The 13,279-nt window shown below is 36.6% G+C and overlaps 1 protein-coding gene across 1 annotated transcript in view; it reads right to left on the bottom strand.

Moving 5' to 3' along the window:
• The window catches only part of LOC138706597 (protein rhomboid-like), a 411,976-nt gene that overhangs the window by 198,179 nt on the left and 200,518 nt on the right, over window positions 1–13,279 (bottom strand). The window lies entirely within an intron of this gene.

Below are 13,279 nucleotides of genomic sequence, written 5' to 3'. Positions count from 1 at the left end.
GGAGGAGTGTGCTATAAATTATGTTAATAATGACTTCAGGAAGAAAGCGACTTCTGAAGTCAGACGGAATAAAACTGTCTCTTTAACTCATAGAGGTGATGTAATCGGTTACTATAGCGGAAAATTAAAGTGATGGTTTCGTATGTAAGAGGTACGATGTGTATCTATATCACTAGTTCGTCCAGTAATGGAATATGGTGCTGCATGTTGGGATCCTTACAGATTAGAACATATTAAGACACTGGAAAAGATTCAAAAACGGGCTCTCAAGTGTTGTCGTAATAATTCACCATTAAAATGGGACACACTCACGGACCGGAGAACGCGAATTCGATTATGCGCAATGTTCAAAACATACAGAGGTGAGCCTGCCTGGAGAGAAATAAAAAATAGGTTGCAGCCGTCAAATTACTCTTCAAGGAACGACCACTCATATAAATTGAGGGAAAGAAGACAGAGGACGGACACTAGAAAGTTTTCTTTTCTCAATCATACTATCAGGGACTGGAATGCTTTACCTGCAGACTTACTAAAGGCTGTACCAATAACCAAAAATGTATTTAAAAATAGGCTTAAGGACTTTACTAATAGACGGTAGTATATTATACACACTACTTAAAGGGTGTAATTGATATCTTGTTATTTGAAGTGTTCTATCAGTGAGGAAGTGTGATGTGTCAGTGAAGTGTGTAGTGTCAGTGAATTCTATTGTGTAAGTGAAGTGTGTTGGTGTCAGTGAAGTGGCTGTGCAATGTATTTGAACAGTGAAATGTTTAGAAGTGTTAGTGAAATCAGGTATAATCAGTGCAGTGAGTGAGTTGACAGCGAAATAAGTGTAGTGCCGAAAGGAACTTGTGCAGGTATGAACCTGTCACACTCGTGGGTCTTAGTTCGAACTTACGGCTAAGATACAAATTAGATTTACTTTAAATGTTATTTTAAGTGACCATGCTTCATTTAATTTAGGATGCTCCTTGTTATTATTATTACTATTATTATTATTATTATTATTATTATTAATTATTGTTTTTTATTAGTTGCGTTTATTATTAATTGTCATTATTGAGTGTAATTAGTTACCACTGCCACCGGGTATATACCCATTTGCAGTGTGAATAAATACATACATATATACATACATAGACAAATAAACATATATACTAAGGTGATAATGTATTCCGTTTTGTAATGCTGTCCCGCGGGTTTTACCAGAAATCCTATTTTGTTCGGTATTAATTTGAAATGCAATTCGAATAATAAATAGGGTTTATATGAAGATGACGTCACATAATTAAGAAATAAATGTCAAGAAGAATTTCTTAGTCTGCTATTTAGCGATGCTGTAACAACTACTAGGGTTACTTCAACTCCCTCTTACTTATTCGTCCGTTTCCATACTCTCTCTCTCGCTATCATAACACCTATACTCGATAATACCTAGAAATTCCACTTCACACATCATCTCTGTATTCCTCATCCTTCATTGTTGCTATTTCTCGTCATTGGAACTATCTGCCGCCTGAAGTCAAGAGCTGCCGAGCTTACAAATATTTTTAATCTGAGTTAGAAAATTATTTATGACGAGTTGCCAAACTAACTTACTGTTATGACAAGTGTCTGTTTCCATGTATTCACTACATTTAGATATTCTAGTGATATTTTATTTTATTTGCTTTTTGTTTCAACAATATTCCCTATGTCTACTTTTTATGACTATCTCGTGACAACTATAAGTCGCGGCGTCACTCCTCCCCTTTGATTATGTCTTAGGAAGTGAAGGCTCTATAAAGTCTAGGTAGGTAGTATCGTTCGCCATTTTTGTTCTTTCGTTGCAGAGCTACCACACGAGGAATCTATTTGCCACACCGTTAAACATTATCATGTCGTAGCTCCTATGATAAATCAAACGCACTGTAATTGAGCGGCAAATAACGTCTTCGTGTGCTTTCTGTGAACGCCAACGAAAGAGCCAAAATGGCGGGCGATTATATTAAGTACTTATCGAGCCTTAGGAAATGCATAACGTCTTCATCAGCGAATCACAAGACGCACACGTTTAAATGTAGCCGACCTGCAACGTGATTGGCTGCCGCAAATTAGAGCGACGGGACTATAGTGCTACTTATTATCATAGTTATTCTTTGTGTGCGTGTACGTGTGGGTGTAGACCTACCTAAAATTGTGTTTATTTATGCCCTGTAATAGCCTACTTCAATTTCTTATTATTATTTTTTCATATTTGTAGATAAAGTATATATCTCAGTAATTTTGTTTAACTGTCTTATGCTTTTTCTCTTTTTCTTTCTTTCTTTCTTTCTTTCTTTCTTCCTTTCTTTCTATAGACTATGTTATATAGGCCTACATACTCGTATATTTCATTTCCATTTACTTATTGTTTACACTGTATTATGATTAGCCTATATCTTTCAATGTTTATGTACCTACTATATTAATTTGGTATATTCTGTAATTTTCTTTCTATCCCAGTTTTACCCCTGGTTAAGTGTTGCAGAAAGCCCTATGGCCTTAACTCTGCCAGGTTAAATAATAATAATAATAATAATAATAATAATAATAATAATAATAATAATAATAAATAGGCCGATATATCTTCCATTCAGTTGCAAGGACGCACCAACCAGGGGTGTACATAACACAATTATTTGACATCCATAGTGATATCACAGTTTCTCCACAAGATGATGTTAACGAATTAAAGAAAAAGCCAAGAAGTCTGAGCTTTGTTTTGTAAAAAAAAAATAGAAGAAGATGTGTGTGTGTGTGTGTGTGTGTGCATTTATGTAACTTAACATCTTTTTATTGGACCACTCCCAAGAGAAATTCCTGGGTGCGCAATTGTTTTGTTGTACATAGATAGATCTAGTCCACACCTGTGGAGTAACGGTCAGCACGTCTGGCTGCGAAACCAGGTGGCCCGGGTTCGAATCCCGGTTGGGGCAAGTTACCTGGTTGAGGTTTTTTCCGGGGTTTTCCCTCAACCCAATACGAGCAAATGCTGAGTAACTTTCGGTGCTGGACCCAGGACTCATTTCACCGGCATTATCACCTTTATATCATTCAGACGCTAAATAACCTAGATGTTGATACTGCGTCGTAAAATAACCCAATAAAAAAAAATAAATAAATAATAGATCTAAAGCAGTGGTCGTTAGCACTCGCTGAAATGTGCAAAGGGTAAGCAGAGCCGTCCCGTGTGCCCCGTCGTGCAGCAGAAAGAGGTAGAAAGCATACCCGCTAGCAGCTACGAGTGCACCATGGTGCACTGTGTTCTCCGCGGGTAAGAGACGCTAGCCCCAGGGTGCTCTGTGCTGACGACCGCTGATTTAAAGCATAAGTGTTCTCTCTCTTCCCATTTCTGCCAGACAATGCTCAAAATTCAATTTACTGTGTATTGAAAGTAGTATGACTAAACTCTGCGAGAAATTAAATATTACAAAATAGCTGTGGTAACCACTAACTTATGTTCAAGAGATGCCGGGTAACAACCCTTATAATTTAACGATGCACGTAGGGGAGAAATCAAAGGCCAACAAGTAGCTCGAGGGTTGAGGGGACTGAGATCCTTGAGGGAGCGTTGCCAATCTAACGGACGTTGCCCTTCATTAGTGGGGAACGTTGAATTCTTAACCTGCCATACCTCAGCAGTGGCGGCATGGAATTTCGATTATTTGTCGACATAAAGAAAGCATATTCAAACAACTTCGTGTTAAACGGGATTAGGAAATTTCCGGCACGTGTTATCACTGTTCAAATATTAAAATGGAGCCAGTATAAACACTCGGATCGGCAGACTTTAGAAATACCATGGCTACACGGTTATCCAAGAGTTTTAAGCTTCGTGTTTCATTTTAAAATGTCTGACTTTGACGACATTTCCTGGAATATCCATTTCTTATGGATGCACAGCTGTAGCACAATCAGCTGATGGCTTCTCGCCAATGAGACTACATTCAATTTCTCCCAGGTCATATGAGATTTTAAGTAGAAAAAGTGATTTTTTGTGAGTTCTGTTAAGTGATAAACTCTGAATAGATTTCGTAATTACATAATTGATATCAATCCATTGGTTACGTACTTTATTAGATGCATGTTGCCATGAGAGTCTCATTGAATTAGTAATCTATTAGAGATTAATAGGCTACACTGTGTTTTAGTATCCGTTGCTTTCTTTAATAAAAATATTGTTCCTCAGAAATCAATTTTATGTCAATGGTTTATATTAATGTTTTAGTCTCAACCATAAATAATTTATGCCTTACTTACTTACTGGCTTTTAAGGAATCCGGAGGTTCATTGCCGCCCTCACATAAGCCCGCCATTGGTCCCTATCCCGAGCAAGATTAATCCATTCTCTATCATCATATCCCACCTCCCTCAAATCCATTTTAATATTATCCTCCCACCAACGTCTCAGTCTCCCTAAAGGTCTTTTTACCTCCGGCCTCCCAACTAACACTCTATATGCATTTCTGGATTCGCTCATATGTGCTACATGCCCTGCCCATCTCAAACGTCTGGATTTAATGTTCCTAATTATGTCAGGTGAAGAATACAATGCGTGCAGTTCTGTGTTGTGTAACTTTCTCCATTCTCCTGTAACTTCATCCTTCTTAGCCCCAAATATTTTCCTAAGCACCTTATTCTCAAACACCCTTAACCTATGTTCCTCTCTCAAAGTGAGAGTCTAATTTTCACAACCATAAAGAACAACCGGTAATATAACTGTTTTATAAATTCTAACTTTCAGATTTTTCGACAGCAGACTGGATGATAAAAGTTTCTCAACCGGATAATAACACGCATTTCCCATATTTATTCTGTGTTTAATTTCCTTCCGAGCATCATTTATATTTGTTACTGTTGCTCCAAGATATTTGAAATTCTCTACCTCTTCAAAAGATAAATTTCCAATTTTTATATTTCCATTTCGTACAATATTCTGGTCACGAGACATAATCATATACTTTGTCTTTTCGGGATTTACTTCCAAACCTATCTCTTTACTTGCTTCCAGTAAAATTCCCGTGTTTTCCCTAATCGTTTGTGGATTTTCTCCTAACATATTCACGTCATCCGCATAGACAAGCAGCTGATGTAACCCGTTCAATTCCAAACCCAATCTGTTATCCTGGACTTTCCTAATGGCATAATCTAGGGCAAAGTTAAAAAGTAAAGGTGATAGTGCATCTCCTTGCTTTAGCCCACAGTGAATTTGCAACGCATCTGACAGAAACTGACCTATACGAACTCTGCTATACGTTTCACCGAGACACATTTTAATTAATCGAACTAGTTTCTTGGGAATACCAAATTTATGCCAGGTAATATTATTTTCAGATAATAAGTTACAAGTGTGTGTATCTCAAGTGAACAATATGATCATTTTATAGATATTTCTAATACAGTGTCGAAGGTAATCGGTGATTGATCTAATGCAAATAAACTCATACCTCTTAGTACTGACAAAACTAGTCTAATCTGATTTAGTACACATAATAGTGCTCTCTTTCCTTCAATATCACGAATTCCGTTTGTGAGAAATTGCTAGATTTATGCCGAAGTTTTTATCTTTAGTAATTTGGCAATAATTTCCTACTGTTATATTAACCCTTTTCCTTGTCTTTGTGCCATAATACTAGAACAGCTTCGTGTCCATTGGTTAATAAAATTGATGCAGAGTCTCACTATTATTTTGTGTCTGTATTTGTTGTATATGTTTTTACTTTGTTTTCTTTTTTGCATCATTTAATATGTTACACTAATTTTTATTATTTTCAATTTCTACTTGCACGTTCAGTTATCTCAAATTGTTCAATATACGAATTCTCTGTAACGACGGCTAGACAACGATACGGGATCAATATTCCTGATTACTGGAACGTGACTATATTGCAATATTTCGTTAGATACACTAAGTTTTCCTTCTTCCTTCTCCTTTCCTTTATTACATTTTTATTTTCTGTACTATTTCCTCCTTGCCTACATATTAGGTCAGCAAATTCTATACTTCAGTTCATGCAATTTATTTACGGATCTTCTCCACTCTGTTCGTATTATATAGCTCAGTCATTTCAATAAAAGTTGGCAATAAATGAAGATATATCAGAGATACGAGGGCTTTCATTCGTTCACTTCTATCATAGTAATTGAAAAGCAGGAATACTTTGACATTACGATATACGAAATAACACAAGTTCTTTATTTCCTCCGGCATTGAAATATGGTTCACGTGTTCACTTTTATTCCATTACCATCCTTTTTGCAAATTCACAAACAGATTAAAAGGTTTCATTTCTTAGGCTAAATGTCCTATTTTAACTCAATCACTGATTTATACATTCTTTTCAGCAAATTCGTTTAATCACTGCTATGTTTCTTCCATCAATCTCCTCAATCATCTATTTATTTACTAATTCATTAAATAATTCAGTCACATATTCACGAAGGTCTACTCGCTCACTCATCATATTGTTCGTCCACTCATCTACCTATTAACAGTCTATTTGTTCGTCCACTCATCTGTCTAGTCGTTCATTCACTCATCAGTATATTCGTTCGTCCATCATCCGTCTATTCGTTCGTCCACTCAGTTGTATATTCGTTCATCCACTCAGTTGTATATTCGTTCGTTCACTCATCTGTCTATTCGTTCGTCCATCATCCGTCTATTCGTTCGTCCACTCAGTTGTATATTCGTTCGTCCGCTCAGTTGTCTATTCGTTCGTCCACTCAGTTGTATATTCGTTCGTTCACTCATCTGCCTATTCGTTCGTCCACTCAGTTGTATATTCGTTCGTTCACTCATCTGCCTATTCGTTCGTCCACTCAGTTGTATATTCGTTCGTCCACTCAGTTGTATATTCGTTCGTCCGCTCAGTTGTCTATTCGTTCGTCCACTCAGTTGTATATTCGTTCGTCCGCTCTGTTGTCTATTCGTTCGTCCACTCAGTTGTATATTCGTTCGTTCACTCAGTTGTATATTCGTTCGTTCACTTAGTTGTATATTCGTTCGTTCACTCAGTTGTATATTCGTTCGTTCACTCATCTGTCTATTCGTTCGTCCATCATCCGTCTATTCGTTCGTCCACTCAGTTGTATATTCGTTCGTCCGCTCAGTTGTCTATTCGTTCGTCCACTCAGTTGTATATTCGTTCGTTCACTCATCTGCCTATTCGTTCGTCCACTCAGTTGTATATTCGTTCGTCCACTCAGTTGTATATTCGTTCGTCCGCTCAGTTGTCTATTCGTTCGTCCACTCAGTTGTATATTCGTTCGTCCGCTCAGTTGTCTATTCGTTCGTCCACTCAGTTGTATATTCGTTCGTTCACTCAGTTGTATATTCGTTCGTTCACTCAGTTGTATATTCGTTCGTTCACTCAGTTGTATATTCGTTCGTTCACTCATCTGCCTATTCGTTCGTTCACTCAGTTGTATATTCGTTCGTTCACTCAGTTGTATATTCGTTCGTTCACTCATCTGTCTATTCGTCCACTCAGTTGTATATTCGTTCGTTCACTCAGTTGTATATTCGTTCGTTCACTCATCAGTCTATTCGTTCGTCCACTCATCAGTCTATTCGTTCGTTCACTCATCTGTCTATTCGTTCGTTCACTCATCTGCCTATTCGTTCGTTCACTCAGTTGTATATTCGTTCGTCCACTCAGTTGTATACTCGTTCGTCCACTCATCAGTCTATTCGTTCGTCCACTCATCTGTCTATTCGTTCGTTCACTCATCTGTCTATTCGTTCACTCATCTGTCTAATCGTTCGTTCACTCATCTGTATATTTGTTCGTCCATTCAGTTGTATATTCGTTCGTTCACTCATCAGTATATTCGTTCGTTCACTCATCTGTCTATTCGTTCGTTCACTCAGTTGCATATTCGTTCGTTCACTCAGTTGCATATTCGTTCATTCACTCAGTTGTATATTCGTTCGTCCACTCAGTTGTATATTCGTTCGTCCACTCAGTTGTATATTCGTTCGTTCACTCAGTTATATATTCGTTCGTCCACTCATCTGTATATTCATTCGTTCACTCATCTGTCTATTCGTTCATCCACTCGTTCTTAAATCCTTTCTCAAATCCATATTTTTTGTTTCCTTTTATCTTTTTAACATTATTCTTCTTTCAATGTTTCTTTTTTTCTTTATCTTTTCACTCGTTGATTCACTAACTATAGACTACGTACACTCGCATTTCGATTCATTTATTATTTTCATTGTTCTTACATTTTAATTTATTCGATTACTTTCTATAGGAGTGGCATAATTTCACTCTTTCTTTTTCTTCCTTTCATATTATTTATTAATTCCCTGGAGTTTACAGATTCTCAATACACTTGGTATAAGGTGATAGCTAGATTCTTCCTACCAGTTTCTTCCAATACAAAGCTTTTAACATGGTCATGAGAATATTCTAATCACTTCTTTTCTGTAAGAGAACATATGAACTGATAGAAATTTAATACGCAAAATAAACATATGATCTTTCATTTTCTCTGGTCTTCAGTAGTCGACTAACGGTAAGTAAAGTGAACTGAGTCATTTGTGAGGATAGCAACTAGTAGTATTACTATTCCACTTCTGTCAATTTTCAATAAATAACTTCTTGTATTAGCCCTAAAGGGTTAAAATTCCATTTCATTTTTCCATTTTTACTTCAAAACTGAAGTAGATCCAACCTTCGAAACGTTGATAATTCGCAGCAATGAACGAAATTCAATCAAAACATCTAACTAGTATACAAAATGAACCGTAAATGTAATTAATGTCATGGGTTATTCTTTGAGATATTTCAAACAAAAAAGTTTAGAACAATTTTGCTCGTTTTTCCTTTCTTTTCGAGATAAAAATTGTTTTATAAAAACATTTCATAGCGTGGTTTGGAAAAGCCTTTGATTTAATTTGCAATATGCTCAGTTAATTTAAGAGAGTAGGGTATTATGATAATTAGTGATTGAAAGAATTTCAGTTTTGACTTTAAACGTGCATTAATTTGATCCGAACAAATGTAACTTTTCGTTCTGCAAATGAATTTTACAATGTTACATTTGCACATTTAAGGAACAAAACTGAAGTTGGTGCCATAATACACCGCTCTCTTAAATTGACTGAGCATATCAAATCAATGACTTTCCCAAAACACGCTATAAAATGTTTTTTATGCTCGACCATGTCGAAATGTAGTAATTATACACCTGGTAGCAGTCCTTTAATGCATATAATTAAAGTACACATATTCATTAAAGTTCAGGTTTTCGATTATTCTTGGATATGCAATCGAAAGACAACTAGCGAAACGTCACGGAGGCTGGAAATCCAATACTGTCGCAGAAGGTTATGTTCTGTTACTATAATAATTAGCGTTAATTGTAAATAATATTCAAATAAATTCAATTTGTCATCTCGTTTTTCAATGTCTAATTCAATTTCAAGGTTATATCAAGATTAATAACGTTTATCTTACTCTCTAGATTATATCAAGGTCGTCGACATTCGTTTCCCGGAAAAATCAATACTTTCGCGTATGCGCACATCTCACAATTTATGAGGTAGGCTATTGCACTCACATAATAACATGAATACTTATGAATAATTTCAAGTTAGAAATATGGTCGAGCATAAAAAGTCGCATAAAACTTGCCTATAATGGTAATTAAGACGCTCGTATGAAAATTATGAAACTCGCTTGCGCTCGTTTCATAAACATCCTCGCGTCTTAATTACTACCATTATAGGCTCGTTGCATAATGTACTATTATAAAATAATTTTTATCTGGAAAAGGAAACAAAAACGAGAAAAATTGTATTAAACTTCTTTTGTTTGAAATATCTCAAAGAATAGCCCCTTGAATTTAATGACATTTCTTCCGGTTCAGCCTGTATAGGATGTTGTAATGTAAATTTGATTCTATTCTTGTGTTGTTCCTTGATCTGATATTATACGGGCACTGGGTTGGACTCGCGTAACGTGTGGTTAGCACGACGGAGCCATACCATAATGACAACAGGAAAGCATTCATGCTTAGGTGAGTGGGACTGGACGCAACTTTCAAGGTGGTCTTGTACACAACGTCGACTTCTCATCATTATCGAAAGTACAAGGAAAACGATAAATAGGCCTAGTCAATCAGCTGTGGATCTGTCGTGTTCCCTAGCAACGAGAAGCAGCCCGGAGGAATGCGACTGTCACTCCAATGTCGCTTCCTAGGCTTGCCTACGCACGCACGCAGGACTGCCGGCCGGTTGGTCTGTCTGGCTGGCATGGCGCCCACTCTCACAGTCTCTCGCTCCATTCACCGGCAACTCCAAACTTTTCGATTAATCGCAACAAACTGTCTTCGACCAATTAATCGATCAACAAGTGCGAGTCTCCAATATCCGATCACACAAAAACGCAATTTCAACTGCGAATAGGGCAGACTTTTATGCCGAATGGATAGAGATCCGTAAAATTCCAGAGACACGATAATGCTATTGTTCTCATTTTACAAATATTTTGCGCTATTTATTTATATGTTTTACCATAATCTCCAAAAAACGCAACTTTTGATTCTCGAAATAAGAAAAATTTGTATAATAACGCGAAAAATAAAACATAACTGAAGTTTTTAAATGAACTCCAGTAATACTTATTCTTTTATTCGCGAAATCTATCGAATAGTAATATATTTTTAAGTAATATTTTCGTAATTTCCTTCTTTAATTTTCCCCCTTATGACAAATTTCCTTCAGCCATTTTGTCAACAAATAAATGCAGCCGTTTTGTGTCTCGAAGACGAAATCTAACCATGTATTTTTAAGTAGCATTTTTCTTAATTTCCGTTTTAATTTCTTTTCCCGATGGCACATTTTGTTCCGCCATTTTGTCAACAAATGAATTCACTCGTTTTTTCCCTCTAAGGCGAAATCTACAATAATGAATAATTTTAAGTAATATTTTCATAATTTCCGTCTTTACATTTCGTTCGCCATTTTGTCAACAGAAGAATGTAGTTGTTTTTCTCTGGAAGGTGAAATCTAACGTAGACCTAATGAATTTTTAAGTAAAATTTTCATAATTTCATTCTTTTATTCTTCCCCACTATGGAACATTTCTTTCCGCCATTTTGTCAACAAATGAATGCAGCCGTATTTTCTCTCGAAGACGATATCGAACACTAATGTATTTTTAAGTAATATGTTCATAATTTCCGCCTTTATTTTTTTCCCCCGGTGACACATTTCGTTCCGCCATTTTGTCAACAAATGAATGCAGCCGTTTTTGCTCTCCAAGACGAAATCTAACAATAATGGATTTTTAAGTAATATTTTCATACTTTTCATCTTTATTTTTTTTCTCCTATGGTACATTTCGTTCCGTCATTTTGTCAAAAAATAAAAGCAGCCGTCTTTCCTCTCTAAAGCGAAATCTACCAGTGTTGTATTTTTAAGCAGGCCTAATATTTAAAAAATGTCTGTCATTTTTTCCGATAACACATTTCGTTCCACCATTTTGTCAACAAAAGAATGCAGCCGTTTTTCCTCTCTAAGGCGAAATCTAATAATAATTAATTTCAAAGTAATATTTTCATAATTTCATTTTTTTCCGATGGCACATTTCGTTCCGCCATTTTGTCAACAAATGAATTCAGCCGTTTTTCATCGCGAAGACGAATACTGAAGTCCGAAAATACAGAGATTCTCGTCATGGTCCCTTTCTTATAAAATGTAAATTTTGCTTTAAAATTACTAATACAACTAGGATCCAAATCTTATACTAGAATATATCTATAAGTATGAATAATAAAAACTGATGCTGAAAGTAGGCCTACTGCATATAGAGTACCCACCACTCTTGTCGTGTTTTAATATCTTAATCTAGGATTATAAAACTTGCATATATATAGTGGGTTGTTGGTTGGCTTCTGCCGCGTCGTCTCGGTTGCTGGAGCTGACGTTTCGACCATCTTGCTGCGGTCGTCCTTTGGTCTATGGATATCGTGGCCGAAGCCCGGAAACTAACAAGCCATGGACACCAGCAGCGGAAGTCTGCGTTAACCACTTTGCGTATATAAAATTTTAAAATAATACTGCCAAGTTGAAAATAACACTGAAATCTTGAAATTAAAAAAAAAAAAATTCCTGACAAATAAAACGATTTTCACGAGACTCTACGAATGGAGTTCGTGTAGGAACACATACCAAAATTCGAAAACTGAAGATACATTCTTTTATCGATTATTTAACGACGCTGTATTAGTTCATATTCACACTCATAGACTACATTCTCTTTTTAAGTTGGTTATTTAACGATATGTATCAACTACGAGGTTATTTAGCGTCGATGAGATTGGTGATAGCGAGATGGTATTTGACGAGATGAAGCCGAGGATTCGCCACAGATTACCTGGTACCCACCTTATGGTTGGAGTAAACCTCGGAAAAACCCCAACCAGGTAATCAGCCCAAGCGGGGATCGACCCGCGCCCGAAGACCGGCAGGCAAGTGCCTTAACCGACTGAGCCACGCCCGTGGCTCCATATCTTCTACTCCACTAATTACTGTTTGTGCTTGTAAATTGAATTAACCTAATTGCTATGCATATTTTTTTTATAACTTTTGACTTTTTCCATACCCCAATGCTGATGTAGGCCTACAGTAAGATATATGAATAACAAATGAAATGATTGTGAGATTATTTAGCGTCGATGGAATTGGCGATAGCGAGATCGTAATATGGCAGGATGAGTTTATGTATTCGCCAAGGGTTATCAAACATTTGCCTTATAGTTTGGAAAAACTCGACAAAAGAATCAATCGGATAAACAGCTCAAGCAGAAATCAAACCCAAGACCGAGCGCAGTCTAGACCAGCACCTTAGCTTCGAACTACACCGGTGACTTCGAATATTGTTGAAACACCATCAGCATCGCCACTGTCAAGAATTAATCCTCCATATATTCCGACTTCACACCATTTAATTTCCTTTCTTTTATGTATTGAAAGGTCACTTGTAAAACTTGGACTCTCACTCTGAGAGAGGAACAGAGATTAAGGATGTTTGAGAATAAGGTTCTTAGGAAAATATTTGGGGCTAAGAGGGATGAAGTTACAGGAGATTGGAGGAAGTTACACAACGCAGAGCTGCACGCGTTGTATTCTTCACCTGACATAAATTAGGAACATTAAATCCAGACGTTTGAGATGGGCAGGGCATGTAGCACGTATGGGCGAATCCAGAAATGCATATAGAGTGTTAGTTGGGAGGCCGGA

The sequence above is a fragment of the Periplaneta americana genome, chromosome 9 (assembly GCF_040183065.1).
Source record: "Periplaneta americana isolate PAMFEO1 chromosome 9, P.americana_PAMFEO1_priV1, whole genome shotgun sequence".
Taxonomy (NCBI): domain Eukaryota; kingdom Metazoa; phylum Arthropoda; class Insecta; order Blattodea; family Blattidae; genus Periplaneta; species Periplaneta americana.
The sequence above is the reverse complement of the archived record's forward strand: the minus strand, read 5'-3'. Positions and strand labels throughout refer to the sequence as shown.